We start from the raw sequence: 15,590 nt of genomic DNA, 5'->3' as shown, positions 1-15,590 counted from the left end.
TCTTTCCTGCAGCCTTGCCAGCTCTGGGGTGTAAGCCAAGACATCTTTGCAACCCCTCCCTTAAGACCAGCAGTGGCAAAAGAGCTCAACTTGATAACCTGGATTTGATTCCACTTGTGTAAGCAATTTAATCCATCAGGCAAGGGAGGCTATTTCATCCCTCTTCCTTGAGGGAGCTGATGTACTTTCAAACATGCGCAAATGCCCTTGGTACTTCAGTAATAATGGATAAACGTCAGCTTGACTTAGGAAGAACAGACCTTGCAAGCCAAATGTGTTTGCTTCTACTGGGAACAGAGCGGTGCCTACAGTGGCCTGGGACCTCCGAGGAGTATTTGTTAAATAAATGCAAAGAGGTGCAGTGAGAGGCACGAGAAAAATGGCTGTCACAGCGCCACAGGCAGAGCCCAGAAGAGATCAGGGTCCCTTGTGGGGCAAGACATCTGCCTTGAAGGGCTCACAAAAAGGACACAAGGAGCCTGCAGATGTACCTGGAAGGGGTGGGACTGGGTCCCATTCCCTTTCTCTCTGGTTTTGATCTGGGCTCTGCCTGTCCCACTTATTATGGCAGGAGCACCTGGGAAATAATGGCAGAGATGGAGTTGTGTCTGCCTCCCTAGCTCCTATGCTGCCTGTTGAGCCATGCCCCATGGGCTCCATCTGCAGCTCAAGCTCATGCAGGGAGCAGCAAGCCCTGCCTGCCTGATGAGCTCTCTGGTGGATTTTTTCATCATAATGATGGGCTGCAGAAGGAGGATGCGGATGAAGGAGAAGCATTAACACTGATGGAGACTTCCTTGGGCCAGAGCAAGAGCCTGGCAAAGGCTTGGTCCTGCCAGCTGTGTGCTGTCAACCTCTGGCTGTTCTCTAGATTTGCCAGCATTATCTTCACTCCTGGCCAAGAACAGGGCCAGCTTCAAACTTAGAGAAAGATTGCTTATATCCAATAGAAACCAGTTGGTTTGATACAAAATAAACCATGTTGGATATTTTGGGGAAATTTCCACCTTCTTTTTATTTCCCATCCTCATTACATGTAACAAAAATTGGTTTTAAACAGGGTTTCAGAAAAGAGTGGTGCATCAGTTGTACAGCAGCTGTGGAGTGCAGTGAATAATTGAGCCTGCTGGAAAGCTGTTCCTTTGCCTTCTCTCCTTGGCTTCAACCTGGGCTCACTCCTGCTCTGCTTTCCTTCTGGATTTGCTCTGGTTTGATTTTCCTTCTGTCTATGCTCCCTTCTTCCAGGCCAGGACATGTGTTTTCCAAGGGTCAGCCCAGAGCCAGAGGTCACAGTCTTCTGTGTTTAACCTTGGCCATGGATTTTGTAACTCTCAGGGGAAAAGAAGAACCAGCCTCAGTCTGGCATTTCTAGCAACCCTGTGCCTGCAGGCCATGAGAGTCTCTCGCTCTGTCTCTTGCACAAGGTGCCCAGGTGCTCTGGGGCTGCTCTCTGTACAGTCCTGGCTCTCTTACTGAGGACAGGAATAAACTGAAAGTGCAGGACAGCTGCCAGCATCCCTACTTCCCAGGCAGTTGTGCCAGGCAGGGAACACTGCAACATTTGTCCTGCTGGCCTGGGTGAGAGACAGGGCCTGGGGTCTCAATCTTTTCTGTGCCAGGACACCTCCAATACCCACGACTGGGTGAACACCCCCTGCCATGCCACGTAGCAGGTCATCCTTAGCAGTTAGAGCGTTGCTCGATCAGCATGTTCAGATGGCAAAAGCAACTGTGAGCTCCTGCCCTTCTGCTCAAAGAAACATCCACTGACAGACAGCCAAAGGAGCAGCCTGGTAAACACAGCCATGTGAATATGTGATAAGAGAGCACTTGCACCTGGACACATTCCTTGGGCAAATGTTTTGCCCAGAGCTGTTAAATACCCTGCCATATGGCAAGTGCCATCCCTAATAACCCCCAGCCTTCTGCGCTTGCAGTGTGACCCCAAGCTGCCTCCCTTGGGGCTTTGTTGCCAGCTCTGGTTTGCTATGGAGGCAAAGTGCAAAGGCATCTCTTGCATCACACCGGAGGGGGCGATGGCCAGGCAGGGGCTGTCCCTGCCAGAAGCACTGCAGGACCCAGGAGCTGATCGGGTGCCGCGGCACTGGCTCACTCGTGGTGAAACCAGGCATTAGCAATGGCAGCTTCAGCCACAGTGAGCACGTTCCTGTAACATTACTGCATTCAAACTGTGTCCTTGCTTAGCTTGGCTCTTTCAGAAGCTGATCTGAGCCAGAGACCTTGCTGCCCAGCTGGAGCTGGACACCCCAGGAAGACTCAGCAGCCCTCTGCACACCAGGGTACAGCCCAAGCCCGTTTTGCGCTGCAAAGCACCAGGCATCCACACGAGGCTTTTAAGATCCAAGGACCAACTCCAAAGCAATTCTCCATTGCCTGTAAATGAAGCAGACTAACTTTGCAAAATCAAAATATTCCTAGCAAGCCAGAGCTGCTTCCTCCAGTTGAGATTTGACTCACCCAATGGGTGGGCAGTTTGCCTTTGAAACAGCCAAAATGTTTTCTGCGTTAAAGACAGCTCACCTCTCAGTGAAAGCACTGACAGCTTGTGCTACCTATTTATAAGGCAGCTTTGGAGTTAATTGTTTATGTAACATATTAAAAATACATTAATTCATCCTTGTATTCTTTTCTTTCCTGCCAAAGAAATCAGTAAGACATGTTTTCAGGTGAGCTCCGATAGCTGGTTGCTGCTGCAGAGTGCAGAGGTGTCAGGCAGGGTGTCAGCTCACAGACTGAGCATCCCTCCGTGCCGCTCACTGAGCATTGCAGGACCATCCCTGTGCCTTGCTGCTTATTATTTCCCAGCGCTTGCACATGCAGATCTTGGGCTCACCCTGCTCCTTGGAGAGCGTCACACCTCTTTAGCCCCATGGTTAATGGTTAGGCTTTATTACATTGCAGCAGCTGGCTCCCCAGCCCAGCTGTGGAAAGAGTCACTGACTTGAAATATAGGATTTTCTGATCTTGCCCTTTGAACTTGTTTTTGCTGTGGCTGTTGGTAACCTGTGTGCTCGTAAGCTCAGGCAGCTGCAGAATCCTTTATGGACTGCTGCACCCCTGAGAAGGTACACCTTTGTAAGTTGTACAAGCACGGTGTTTGATGTAAGTTGGCACATACGGCTGAAGGCAGAAGGCTCATTTCAGTTCAGTCTGGTGTAGAATTGTCACCCAATTTATCATGGACTCATAAAAGTGCTGGTGGGAAGGGGACTGTGGAGGTCTCTGGTCCAACCTATCCTTGGAGCAGGACTGTTGCCCATGCTAGCTAAAGCTAAAAACTTCCATGGATGGAGATCCCTCCTCTCACATGTCCCAGGGCTGCACCACCCTTCTGGGGAAAGGAGTTTTTCCTAACACTGTACTTGAACTGGCCAGGCTGCAACCTCTGCCTCTTGCTTCATGTTATATTGTCTTGACCTACTGGAAAGACTTTGCTCCATCCTCCCTGTATCTGCCCTCTCAGTCACTGCTAAATCCCCCCAGCCTCCTCTCCTTCCCAACTAACCAAACCAGGCATCTCTACCTCTCCCTATAGGCAGCATCTCCTGACCTCAACCAGCCTGGTGGCCCTGCTGGGTCCTTTCCAGCTTCCCAGCAGATCCGTGTTCATCCTGGTGGCTGTTCACAGTCACCAACACCTGCTGAAAGGTGGTACTTAAAGCCAAGGCAGGCTGAAGTCAAGCTCAGAAACAAACTCCTCATTGTGTCTGCTTGAATAAGGCTTCAGGAGAACCTTGTTTTGTTTGATTTCTGAATGAGATGGATCTGCACCAGCTGGCAAGTGCCTGGCAACGATAAGCAAGGCCTGCCCATGCCTATCTCCTTCCAACATTGCAGTGTCCTTCTGACCACTGAGGGCTATGGGGCACTGCCCTGAACTATCTCCTGTCCTCAGCCATGTGAAGGAGCATCTTCCTAGGAGAAACAGTTTGGAGACATCACCAGCACAAGGCTGATGTGCCCCGAGCCCCAGACTGTCCAGAGCAGCAAGCCTCTCTCCACTGCCTCCTTGGGCAGGTCCAAGGGACTGAGCTGCTCCCAGACTCCAGAGGCAGTGTGCCTGCACCCCAGGTTTGCTGCTGGAGCTGGCTCGCCATGCCCAAGGCCATCTCATCTGTCTTCACCTTGCTGGCACAGCTCATCCTGACAGGGAGAGACAAGTGCAGTGCTTTATTTAGATGGATACCAGAGAGCAGGAGAGGCTTTACACGGTCAGCCTGGCCATTTCAGCAGGGTCTGGTCTCCACACTTGAGCCCTTGGTGGGGCATTAGACTTTCTCCTCTTCTCCCCTCTGTGCAACTGGGATGTGCTGGGCAGCCTGTTCCAGCCCAGAGCTACTGGGTCTCCACTGATCACTCCTCTCTGAAGGATGGTGTCAGATGCCCAAGGCTGCTCATCTGATGTTTGAAAGATTAGATTGGAAGTTTTCCGGGTGGGAGATGTCCCAGGGTTGAGGTCAGAGACAGAAATGTAACGTCCGCCCCACTCTGTTACACAATCTGCTGTTAATCACTCAGAGTCACTACGCCCACCAGGTGGCTGTGGCTGGCGGTGGGGCTGCCTGGAAAACAGGCTGGGGTTTGCAGGACTACCGTCCCTGGGACAAGAAGAAAAAGGAAAAGCAGTTAGATACTTTCAGGTAGTCCCATGCTCAGACCCTTCCCAGCCTTGGGGTTCCTTGTTGCAAGGTGATGGAGGCATCAGCCTTGCAAGGGCATAACCTGTTCGTAAAACCAGCGGCCTGATGTTCGCAGTGGGGAGGTGGCTTTGGCCGCTGAGAGAAAAGGCTGGTGTTTATCTGCAGGATGCTGTGGCTGTATGAGTGCAAGCAGGGACCCATGCCTGTTGCTGGGAAGCTGGGTCTCCATCGGGTCTGGGCAAGGTGCAGCAGGAGCTGACAGCCATCAGCTCCCGCTGCACCTTGCCCAGACAAAGTGGAAACCCAGAGTTGAACCAGCACGGTTCTCTGTCCCCCAGCCTCACAGCTGCTCTCTGCATTTCATAAAGCTGCAGTGGAGCAAAAGCTGGGGCTGAGCCCTCATGCAGTGGCTACCAGCATGTAGGGGCTGGGCCAGTACCACAGTCCACAGGCACTAATTTCAGGTGGTGCTGCCCTTCTGGGACTAACACCCATTTAACAGCACTGTATTAATTATTTCAAAGGTGCTGCAGAACAAAGTAGCCAAAATGGGCACGTGGAGGACATCAGGAAACCTAGCAGTAATCTGTGCTAGCTGCAAATGTGTAGTCGCTCGAGACAGCTGGATGATTCGTCCTAGGAAATACAGGCCAAGTCCAGGAAGAGAAACCACACTGGCAGAGAAAGCTCCCAAAAGCTCCCAAAGCAAGGCTTGGAAGCAGCCACACTATGCTCAGAGCCTTGCTGCCCTGGGGTTGCTGTCCTCAAGCACACATTTACAGCTAACTAGCCTATTTTTGCTGTATAAATTCTTCCTAATAAGGGTTTTTGGCAGGTGGCCGTGCTCTTCAGAGGGTGAGGGAGAGCAGTTCAATATGAGCAATAAACTGGTGCAGGACAGGGTGAGCTCCTGTTGTTTTCAACTCAGAGGGTAAGTGGGAAATAGAAACTCTGAGGGATGGCTGGATGGCACTGAGGAAGCTTGAGTGATCCCTTGTTTGTGTTTTGTCCCCTGGCAGAGCAGGGCACCAGCATGGCCCTGTGGTGGTGGAGGAAGGATGCTCCGGGCTTCTCAGTTTTGCTCTGCGTCTCCCTGCGCAGAGGTGAGGATACTGCAAGTAGCAGAGCCATGCCACGAACTGTCCTGGCAGCCAGAGGCCAGTGCTCAGAACACTGAGGGCCTGGGATGATGTGAAGCGTCTCGTGCACCTGCCAAATGTCCCTCTTCTGGAGTGACAGCCACATGGCAGCTCTGGCGGTCCTCTCCTCCCAAAATGTGGCTCACAAAGCCCCCAGGAGTCATAAGCCAGGTCACCTGTGGTCCCTTCTGCTCTATTCCTGAGGCTGCCCTGGGACAGTGGCAACCCTGACCTGCCCTTGCACCATGCCCAGAGAGCCCTGCATGGGACTGGTGAGGTCAGGGTGGGACACCGGTTCTGCCAGATCACTTGCACACATGCACAGCTCACCTGCCCCAGATGCCAAGTTGCCCTGCTCCTCCCCATAGAGTCAGTTGCTCAACGCTGCAGAGCTGTGGCACTGAGTGTGCTTGCCTGTCCCTGCTGGTAGGCTCTTCGGTGCCTGGCTTCCTGTCATCCGGGGAGGCATTCTAGCTTAATGCAGCTATTTTATTATTTAATCCTGCTTGATTTTCCTTAACACCTTTCCAAATGTTTTAAGCTATCCTTTGTGGTGCTCATCCACTATTTAATCTGAGATCAAATGATTGTATCTTAATCCCTGGATCTCAAATGAATTTGCCTTTGGTTTGGGCAGCTAACCCTCCAGCCCTCTGCTACAGCCAGGCTGCATTTATCCAGGGCAGGCAGAATCAGGAAAGGAAAAAAATGCCTTCTCCCTCTCTTTCTCTTGCTATTTCTCTCTTTCTCACAAGTTAACATTATGTGATGGTTTAGCCCAAATCACCACAGTTTCTCGCTTACTCTCCCCCTCCCCAGGGGGATGGGGGAGAGAATTGGGAAGGAAGGAGAACTCGTGGGTTGAGATGAAGACAATTTACTAAAATAAAAGGGAAAACTACAATAATAACAGAATATAAGGATATTAAAAATATACAAAGTGAACAATATGTGTTTTCTCACCACCCGATGTCCCAATGACCGATACAGCCCGTCCCGAGCAGCGATCACGGAAACAAACCCGAGCAGCAAGCAAAGGAGCAAAAGGGAGCCAGCAAGGTAGGGGGAACGATGCCAGCAAAAACAAGCAGGAAGGATGGATGCCAGGAAGGCAGATACCCACCCTCGCCTGCCCCCACTTATATACTGAGCATGACATTTATGGCATGGAATACTCTCTTTGGCCAGTTTGGATCAATTATGCTGTCTGTCTTTCTCCCAGCTTCCTGCATCTGCAAATTAGCGAGACTTGGAAAGCAGGACGGTGTCCTTGGTCTCATTCACAACAACTGGTATCATCAGGGTGTTTATGAACATTCTTCACACACAAAATCCAAAACATACCAGCTACTGAGAGGAAAAATTAACTCCATCCCTGCCAAAACCAGGACACATTACTTGAGCTGCACAAAATAAGTGACATCCCCCTGATTACTATTTCAAAATAATTTTATATTTTTTCCTTGTAATGAGCCGCTGGAGCCTTCTTTTGTCAAACCACCTAAATCTGATCAAAGCCAGTGCAATGCTGTGCTTTTTGTGGCTGTCTGGGTGCTCAGAGCAAGCTGACATGGAGTGAGTGTACAGGACAGCACCTGAATCCGTTGTAGAGTCTTCCTGGAGGAGCCAGCCATGCTCTTGATGAGCTTTTCCCAAAGGACATGTGCACTTCTCTTCAGTGGCATTGGAGCAGCCGCCTTTGTTTCAACACCTTTGCCTGGTGCATGGGAGTGCGTTTCTCAGTAAGGGGAGACCTGCAGTTGCTGAAACTCCTCTGGAGCCAGCAGAGCACCTCTGCAGTTCCTGTGGCAATGAGACGAATGTGGGGACCCTGTTGCCACAAGCCCTGCTGCCTCTCCAGTAAGCCTGGGAGCAGGGCTGGGGCTGGTATGTACTAGCCTCTGTGACCATGCCTCCTGTGACCCCATGGTCCTCGTCCTTTCCCATACTCTCCTCTGTCACACAGAGAGGTTTTGGGGCAGGAGAACCTCTGAATCAGACCAGCACAAATCCGAAGACAACAGGACGCTGATCTCAGCCTCATCCTCTGGATGCTGCTAAAACTTGACTTCTTGTTTCATTGTGATTGCTCATGGCCCCTGCTCAGATGCATAGAAAGAGGCTTGGAGAAAGATTGAACACAATTTTTCTAGAGCATGTTCTAGATTTTATTGAAAGTAGATTAAACCTAATTAAATTAACATGTTAATCTAGACAGATTAAATGGCACATTCTGCTTTATGTCCTTGTCTTGGTGAACCTGAAAACACAGACAGCAGAACTGGTCCAGTTCTTCATGTCTATACTCAGCTCCAGACTTTGATTTGATGCCAGAAATTGGATCCAGACAGTTTTGTCAGTGTGTTAAGGATCACGCCCCAGATCCAGGCCTGGTTCAGAGAAGGGCGTAGCAGTCATCCCGGCCCTGGAGGGTGCTGACACCTCAGGCACCCTGTTGTAAGCCCACAGTGCTGGCAGAGAAGCTCAGGTCCCCCCATCTGACCTGGCGTTTCCTATAGGTGCTGCCATCACTAGGTTTCATGACAGCTCCTGCTGACAGCTACCATGTCTTGGAGGTACCTGAGTCCTTGGCGAGGCAGCTGCGCTAGTCCAAAACTTCTGCCAAGCTGGGCAGCGTAGTCTGGGACTGCATGGCTAAATTGCCTCCAGACCCATCCTGATGAAAGTGATGGGCTGATGCAGCACATCCAAGGGTGTGTAGGGGACACTGTGTTGGAGGGAGTTTGTCTTCCAGGAAAGGACAATGAGAGCTGCAACTCAGCTTCTCTGGTGCTGTGGGTATTCACAGCAGAATCCCTCTTGTAAGCACAACTCATCTTTATGCAGCTAGTCTAGACTTGCATGGGAAGAAACCACATGAAACCCTGGGAATAAACCACCCTCCTCCTTGTGAGGACCTGTAAATCTTGCCCAGCATAGTCGGAGTCACGTATCTGCAAAGGATGCAAATGAACTCTGCTGTGTAACTAGCACCCTTTGTGTGCCAGGGCAATCATACTCAACCCCACATGCAACCAGGAGCCAGGTCTGCCTGTGCAGGGCTCAAAGCAAAATACCCTCCCCGAGTGTAAAGCTGCACCGCTTCACTCAAATCAGTATCACACAGTGATGCTTTGCCCCATAGAGGAAGAGTTGGTTTGTGATATGAAAGATCAGTTAAACTGCAAAGACAAATATCCTCTTCTAAAAGTTAGTGCCAGTGCTGATACGAGTGTTTCCTAACAAATACCTGCAGCACACTAAGCAACCTGTCTTATTTTGTTACATTAGAGAATAAAATGTCTGTTGGGGGAGATGAATATCAGAAGCCCTGGGATTGAAAAATAAGGGACTTTACACGTGTTGGGCCAATAGGAGTGTGCAGTACATCTTCTGTGGGAACATCCCAAGGAACAGCCACTATGGAATATAAAAATTTTCCTTCCCAAGTACGGAAATGGTAACAGTAGTCGGCTCTCTGCCTAGCTTGCAGTAGGGACTGAGACCATGACTGAGATTTTGCTCTACATGACTGAGATTTTGTTCTACACGACTGAGATTTTGCTCTGACAACTGGACTACAGTCTAACAACTGAACTACGCTGTAAACAACTGCGCACCAACAAATGTCTACACAGCATTTTTCCAAATGAGACCCTGAATTGACACTGGTGCCCCTGTGACGGTGGAGTACTTTCCCTAATCCCAAATTGTCTCTGGTAATCTGATTTTTGCACGCTGCACCATGCAGAAAAAGCACTAATAGTGTGAACTAAAATATGGTATCACCAATCGCATAGGCACCACTGGGGACTCCTCCTTCCTTGACCCAAGTGCCGTGCTGTTGATAACCCAAAGCAGACACAGTTGGAGAGAAGCTGTACAGGTTCAGTGGCTGGTGCTATTATCTCTGCAAGACAGAGATGGGCATCACAGTGACAGCTGGACCAATTCCTCTTCTTTTAGGACAAAAGGTTTGGGAACCAGAGTCTGGGAGTGTAAAAAAGTTATTTCTCTGTGGTGGCTTGTTGGGGACGACGAGTATCAGAAGCCATGAGAATGGGAAAAAAGAAGCCATGGGAATGAGAAACAAGGGACTTTCCGAGAGCAGGAAAACAAGATAAAGGACACCTGGTGGTGGTTGGACGATCGCAGGGTATAGAAGCACATAAGCTGTAACAATAAATGATTTTCGCTTAGCATGCAGCGGGAGTCCGTGACTACGTTCCCACACAAATGGAGCCCAAACAGGGACTTGTTAGAAGCAGTGAAGATTAGAAGATTGTGATTCCAGTGGGAACGCCCGGCCGATTGGTAGGAAGGCTGCGCAGCGAATTCGTTACCTCGTGGAAGGGAGGTAAGCAGCCGGGAATGAGGGGGAGCGCTGCTCCAAAAAGAGACCTAGCCGAACTGGGGAAGTCTGCGCAGTATCCGTTACCTCGACTAAGGGAGGTAATGCGGCTAGGAATGACGAGAAGCACTGCTTCAAAGGAACACAAATCAATTTTAATGATTCTAACAAAAGTGTTAGAGGAACAGAACTGTGCTGTTAGTAACACTGACCTGAAGAGTTTGTTGGTTTGGGTGTCCGCTCACGTATCAGACGCTAACACCTCTAACAGATAGACGGTGGGCACCTGGGACACCATAAGTCTTGAACTATGGGACTGTGCAACGTGGGGTGACCCTGCTGCTCAAAGGTTATTACCGGCGTGGCGTGTAATGTTTGAAGCCTTAAAGAATCACGTGCAGAAAGGGGATCCAACAGCACCCGTTACCCCGTCCACTCCTCCGCCTGTGGAAACAAAGACTAACAGCGAGCTGGAAAATCCCTTTGATCCAGGTCCCATAGATCCCGAAAAGGAGCCTTCAGTCTTTGGAGCTTTGTCGTTGTAGAGGTGGCGTGTTTGTGTGTGTGTCCTTTGTGCCGACGGTGTTGTGCTTTGTTGTGTGTGTTTGTGTGTCCTTTGTGTCAACGGTGTCATATTTTTGTTACTGCTCAGTGCTGGTCTGGACGTAAGCTTATTCCAGCTGATCGGTATGTGTGCTATAGCTGAGTGTCCTGGTGTGTGCGGTGTCGCAGGCCGACCCCGTTAGAACAAGTGATACATCCAGGTTGATATTGTTGCGTGCAAGGCGCAGCGTTAAGTTGTAAGATCTTTAAGTGGAAACGGACAGGCAGTGCAAACAGAGAAATAAACAGATTACAGTCCGGAGGAAAGTAAAAACTTTCCTAGACAGGTATAAGCAGTCTGTGTGTGTGTGCATATAAGCATGCAGTAAATGGTAGGAAATAAGGGGTGAGTACTGTCTTGGTTTTAGCAGGGATGGAGTTAATTTTCCTCTCAGTAGCTTTGGGTTTTGTATGTGAAGAACGTTGATAAAAACGCTCTGATGATCAGAGTTGTTGTTAATGAGACCAAGGACACTGTCTGGCTTTCCAAGTCTCGTTCACGTGCAGGTGCAGGAAGCTGGGCCAAAGACAGACAGAGTATTGGTCATTTGGACACCGAGCGGTGAGAAATTGTACATTGTTCATTTTCTATATATTCTTATATTTCGTTATTATTGTAGGTGTCCTAGCGACATGTGATGAACTGACCGTAACCCCCATTCCCTCTTCGTGCCCCCCCCGCCCTGTCCCGCGCGAGGCGGGGGAAGGAGGTGGAGATAGTGTGAAGCCTGGGAAGAGGGAGGGGTGGGGAGAGGTTATCTTGTTCTCTTTCTCATTATCCTGCTTTGGTTTTAGTAATAAATGAATAAGTTTCCCCAGGTCGAGTTTGTTTTGCCTGTAACGGTAGCTGTAAGGATCTCTCCCTGTTCTTGTCTCACACCTCAGGCCTTTTTTTTCCTTCTTCTTATGTGCCCGGGGCCACGGCCGCTGCCAGGGGCCCCGCTCATCCGGTGGGGCGGGGGCAGCTTACCCAAAAACGGACATGGTTAACAGATACTCCCATCTGAGTCGACCAGTGGCCTTTAGCAAGAGAAAGGCTGCAACATTTGAATGAGTTAGTTGACGAGCAATTACAACTTGGACACATACAGCCAACAGACAGTTCCTGGAATACACCTGGGTTTGTAATACAGAAAAAATCAGGTGAATGGCGACTCTTACAGGATTTAAGGGCAGTAAATTCTGTAACTGAGGACATGGGACCTTTGCAACAGGGGTTACCATCTCCTTCCATTATACCTCGAGATTGGAATATTATCGTTATTGATTTAAAAGATTGTTTTTTCACTATACCTTTACGTCCTGAGGATGCTCCACGAGTCGCATTTTCTGTGCCTTCTATCAATATGGGAGAATCCAATCAGCGATATCACTGGACGGTACTTCCGCAAGGTATGAAAAATAGTCCAACCATCTGCCAATGGTACGTCGCACAGGCCATAGCACCAGTAAGGCGCTTGCATAAGAATCGCCTCATTTATCATTATATGAATGATATCTTAATTGCGGCACCCAATGATTCTCCGGTGGACAGAGTTCTTAATGATATCACCGGTGCATTATCCTGATTTAAATTGGTTATTGCTCAAGAAAAAATTCAAAAGGTATGTCCCTAGGAGTATCTCGGCTGGCAAATTACGGAAAGAACAATTGCGCCGCAGAAGTTAAAAATCCCTCAAACAGTGTTTACCTTAAACGATGTGCAGAAATTGCTGGGAGCTGTCAACTGGGTACACCCAGTTCTAGGCCTCTCTACTGAATTGCTTTCTCCACCATTCCAAATACTTACAGGAGACTCAGATTTAACCTCTCCTAGGAGACTAACTCCAGAAGCACAAGCGGCATTGCAAACAGTTTTGGTACAGATTTCCATTCATTGGCTTAAGCAGCCCATGTTGCAGTTTTTAGGAGAATTACTGTTGTATCCAGCAACTCATCTAAGTCACACTCCCATAAAAAACGCCTTGACAATATTTACAGATGGATCAGGAAAAACGCACAAATCCGTGATTGTGTGGAAGAAAAATGATGAGTGGCATCACGGCGTACAATTGGTAGGAGGTTCAACCCAAACTGTAGAACTTGTGGCGGTGGTACGAGCTTTGTATAAGTGGAAAGATGAATCCCTCAGTACTGTCTCCAATTCTGCCTATGTGGTCAATGTAATACAACGTGCTGAATGGGCAATGTTAAAGGAAATTAATCCTTTGTTGTATGATCGGTTTCAACAGCTATTGTCGGTATTACATGTGCGGGAGCATCCTTACCTTACTGTACAGCTGAGAGCTCACACTTCGCTTCCAGGACCCGTCACAGAAGGTAACAGAAGAGCAGATGCTCTCACTAATGCGGCCCTCGTTTCAAACGCACTCATGCAGGCTAAGCTGTCCCACGAATGTTATCACCAAAACTCTACAGCCCTTCATCGACAATTTAAGCTGACATGGGAACAAGCTCGGGCAATTGTGCATTCCTATAGCAGTTGCCAGAACACAATTATGCCAGCTCTATGTGGGGTTAATCCACGCGGTTTGTGCTCTCAAGAATTATGGCAATCCGATATAACTCATGTCCCGTCATTTGGCCGACACAAATATGTACATGTAACTATTGATACCCATTCCAGCTTATTGTTTGCCTCTGCTCATACAGGAGAACGTGCTCGAGATGTTTGCCAACATTGGACGTCAGCGTTTGCTTTCATGGGGGTTCCCATGCATGTTATTAAAACAGATAACGGGCCAGCGTATGCTTCTCGCGCAGTCCAAACCATCCTTGCTCTCTGGGGCATCAAGCATGTTACCGGTATCCCGCAAAACGCCACTGGACAGACCATCAGTGAACATGCCCATGGTACACTTAAAAATATGCTGTTAAAACAAGAAGGGGGAATGGAAGGGAAACCTGCAAACGAAAAGTTAGCAAAGGCAATGTATGTACTCAATTTTCTAAATCCTTGGAGTGACAATTCTTCCCCAATACAGAAACATTTTGGATCATCTACTGTACATGACGCCATCAGAGGGCAAGCTCCAGTGATGGTTAAGAATCTGGAAAGAGGTAATTGGGAAGGACCATTCCCTCTTATGACGTGGGGAAAAGGATATGCTTGTGTCTCTACAGGAGCAGTGAACAAGTGGATCCCTGCACGATGGCTACGACCAGCGCTCCAAGCTGCCTTGCGTTTGTTGGATTGTTCACAAGCTGTGTGGCAGCTCCGTGGACATCAGTCACGGAAAGTACAAACGTGTGGGTAACTATGGCTAATGCCACAGGACAGGACACCACTTGTCTGTCTGTATCATCTGCAAATAAGCCTTTCAGAACACGCTTGGGCAATCTGCCAGATAACGGTAGGACGGCAACTCTGTGTAAAACAACAGCAGCTGCGAGTGCGGAGAGCTGAACTACAAGAGATGGAACTTTTGGGATCAGTGAAGATGGACTTCTGTCTATTTATTTATTTTTTTTTAACTATTCAGGAGCTAATGTTATTAGAGGGGTAACGACTGTAAATGCTTTCCGACCTATACATCGCATGGTGTAATCACGCGAGCACTAACATATCAAAATCCAGACAGCATAAAAGACCTAAACGAAGCATACACAGCTTTGAATCTGATTGCCAAAATAATATAGAGTTTTGGAAACCAAGTGAAATTATTGCTGCTGCAATCTTTGCACCTGGTGTGGCAAGTGCCCAGGCGTTAGCTACGCTAAATAAATTGGGCTATTGGCTTGCAAAGCAAATAAATACAACTGCATCGGCACTATTAACGCAGCTAACGGATGCAGAGTCTGTACGCTACGCTACATTACAAAACAGAACCGCTCTTAGCCTGCAGAGCACATATTTGACGGGCCTTGTTGCGTGCACTGGCCATGTGTTGGGGACAACGAGTATCAGAAGTCATGAGAATGGGAAACAAGAAGCCATGGGAATGAGAAACAAGGGTCTTTCCGAGAGAAGGAAAACAAGATAAAGGACACCTGGTGGTGGTTGGATGATCGGAGGGTATAGAAGCACATAAGCTGTAACAATAAATGATTTTTGCTTAGCATGCAGCGGGGGTCTGTGACTACGTTCCCACACAGTGGCCTTGATGGCCTAAGGAGCCATTGGGAAATGACACCAAGGGGACCTGAACCCCAGAGGTGCTTAGAGATGCCCAGGTCAGGTGAGAAAAAGCAGTTGAAAGCCTGTGTGGAAACATATTTCACCATACTGGCATTTAACATGTGTGTGCATACTCCCCAGCAGCAGCGCTGGTCTCATTTTTAGGCACGTCAAAAATCACTGCAGAGCAGGCAGTAGCAGGCAGACGTGTCCTCCAGATGAGGCTGGAGGCAGCGTGCTGGCTGTAGACAGAGCCATCTCTGCAGTGGGGCAGCCTGGGGGTTTGCAGGTGTACAGCACTGTGGGCTCCACCGGAGTCAGTATCTAGCCCAGGCTTTAGAAACAGCCTCATCTTGTTGTGCTTTTGCATAACAGTGAGATGGAAATTGCACTATGTTTATACAGGCCCAAATGATAGGAGCCCGTTTGAGCAAATGCTTGCACATGAAAGCTTCAGCTGGCTACAGAGCTTCATTTCCAGGAGCAGAAGAAAACCACTTAGCCATTTAATCCTTTGAAGACTTCAATCACCCTGATAGGGAAGACAGGGCAGGATGAAGGAGAAGGCTCCCATTTGCACCTGTGAGACTGCCACCTCCGTGGGCAGGCTGTGGACCACCACCCCGGGGAGCCCCCCTAACGTACCACGCAGGCAAGCGTGGCTCCCGAGTCTGCCCACTGCCCCTCCCCCAGCTGTGCCACAGCCCCTCGATTTAAAC

Source organism: Chlamydotis macqueenii, chromosome 3, assembly GCF_036417535.1.
Source record: "Chlamydotis macqueenii isolate bChlMac1 chromosome 3, bChlMac1.mat, whole genome shotgun sequence".
NCBI lineage: Eukaryota > Metazoa > Chordata > Aves > Otidiformes > Otididae > Chlamydotis > Chlamydotis macqueenii.
Note: the sequence above shows the minus strand (reverse complement) of the source record.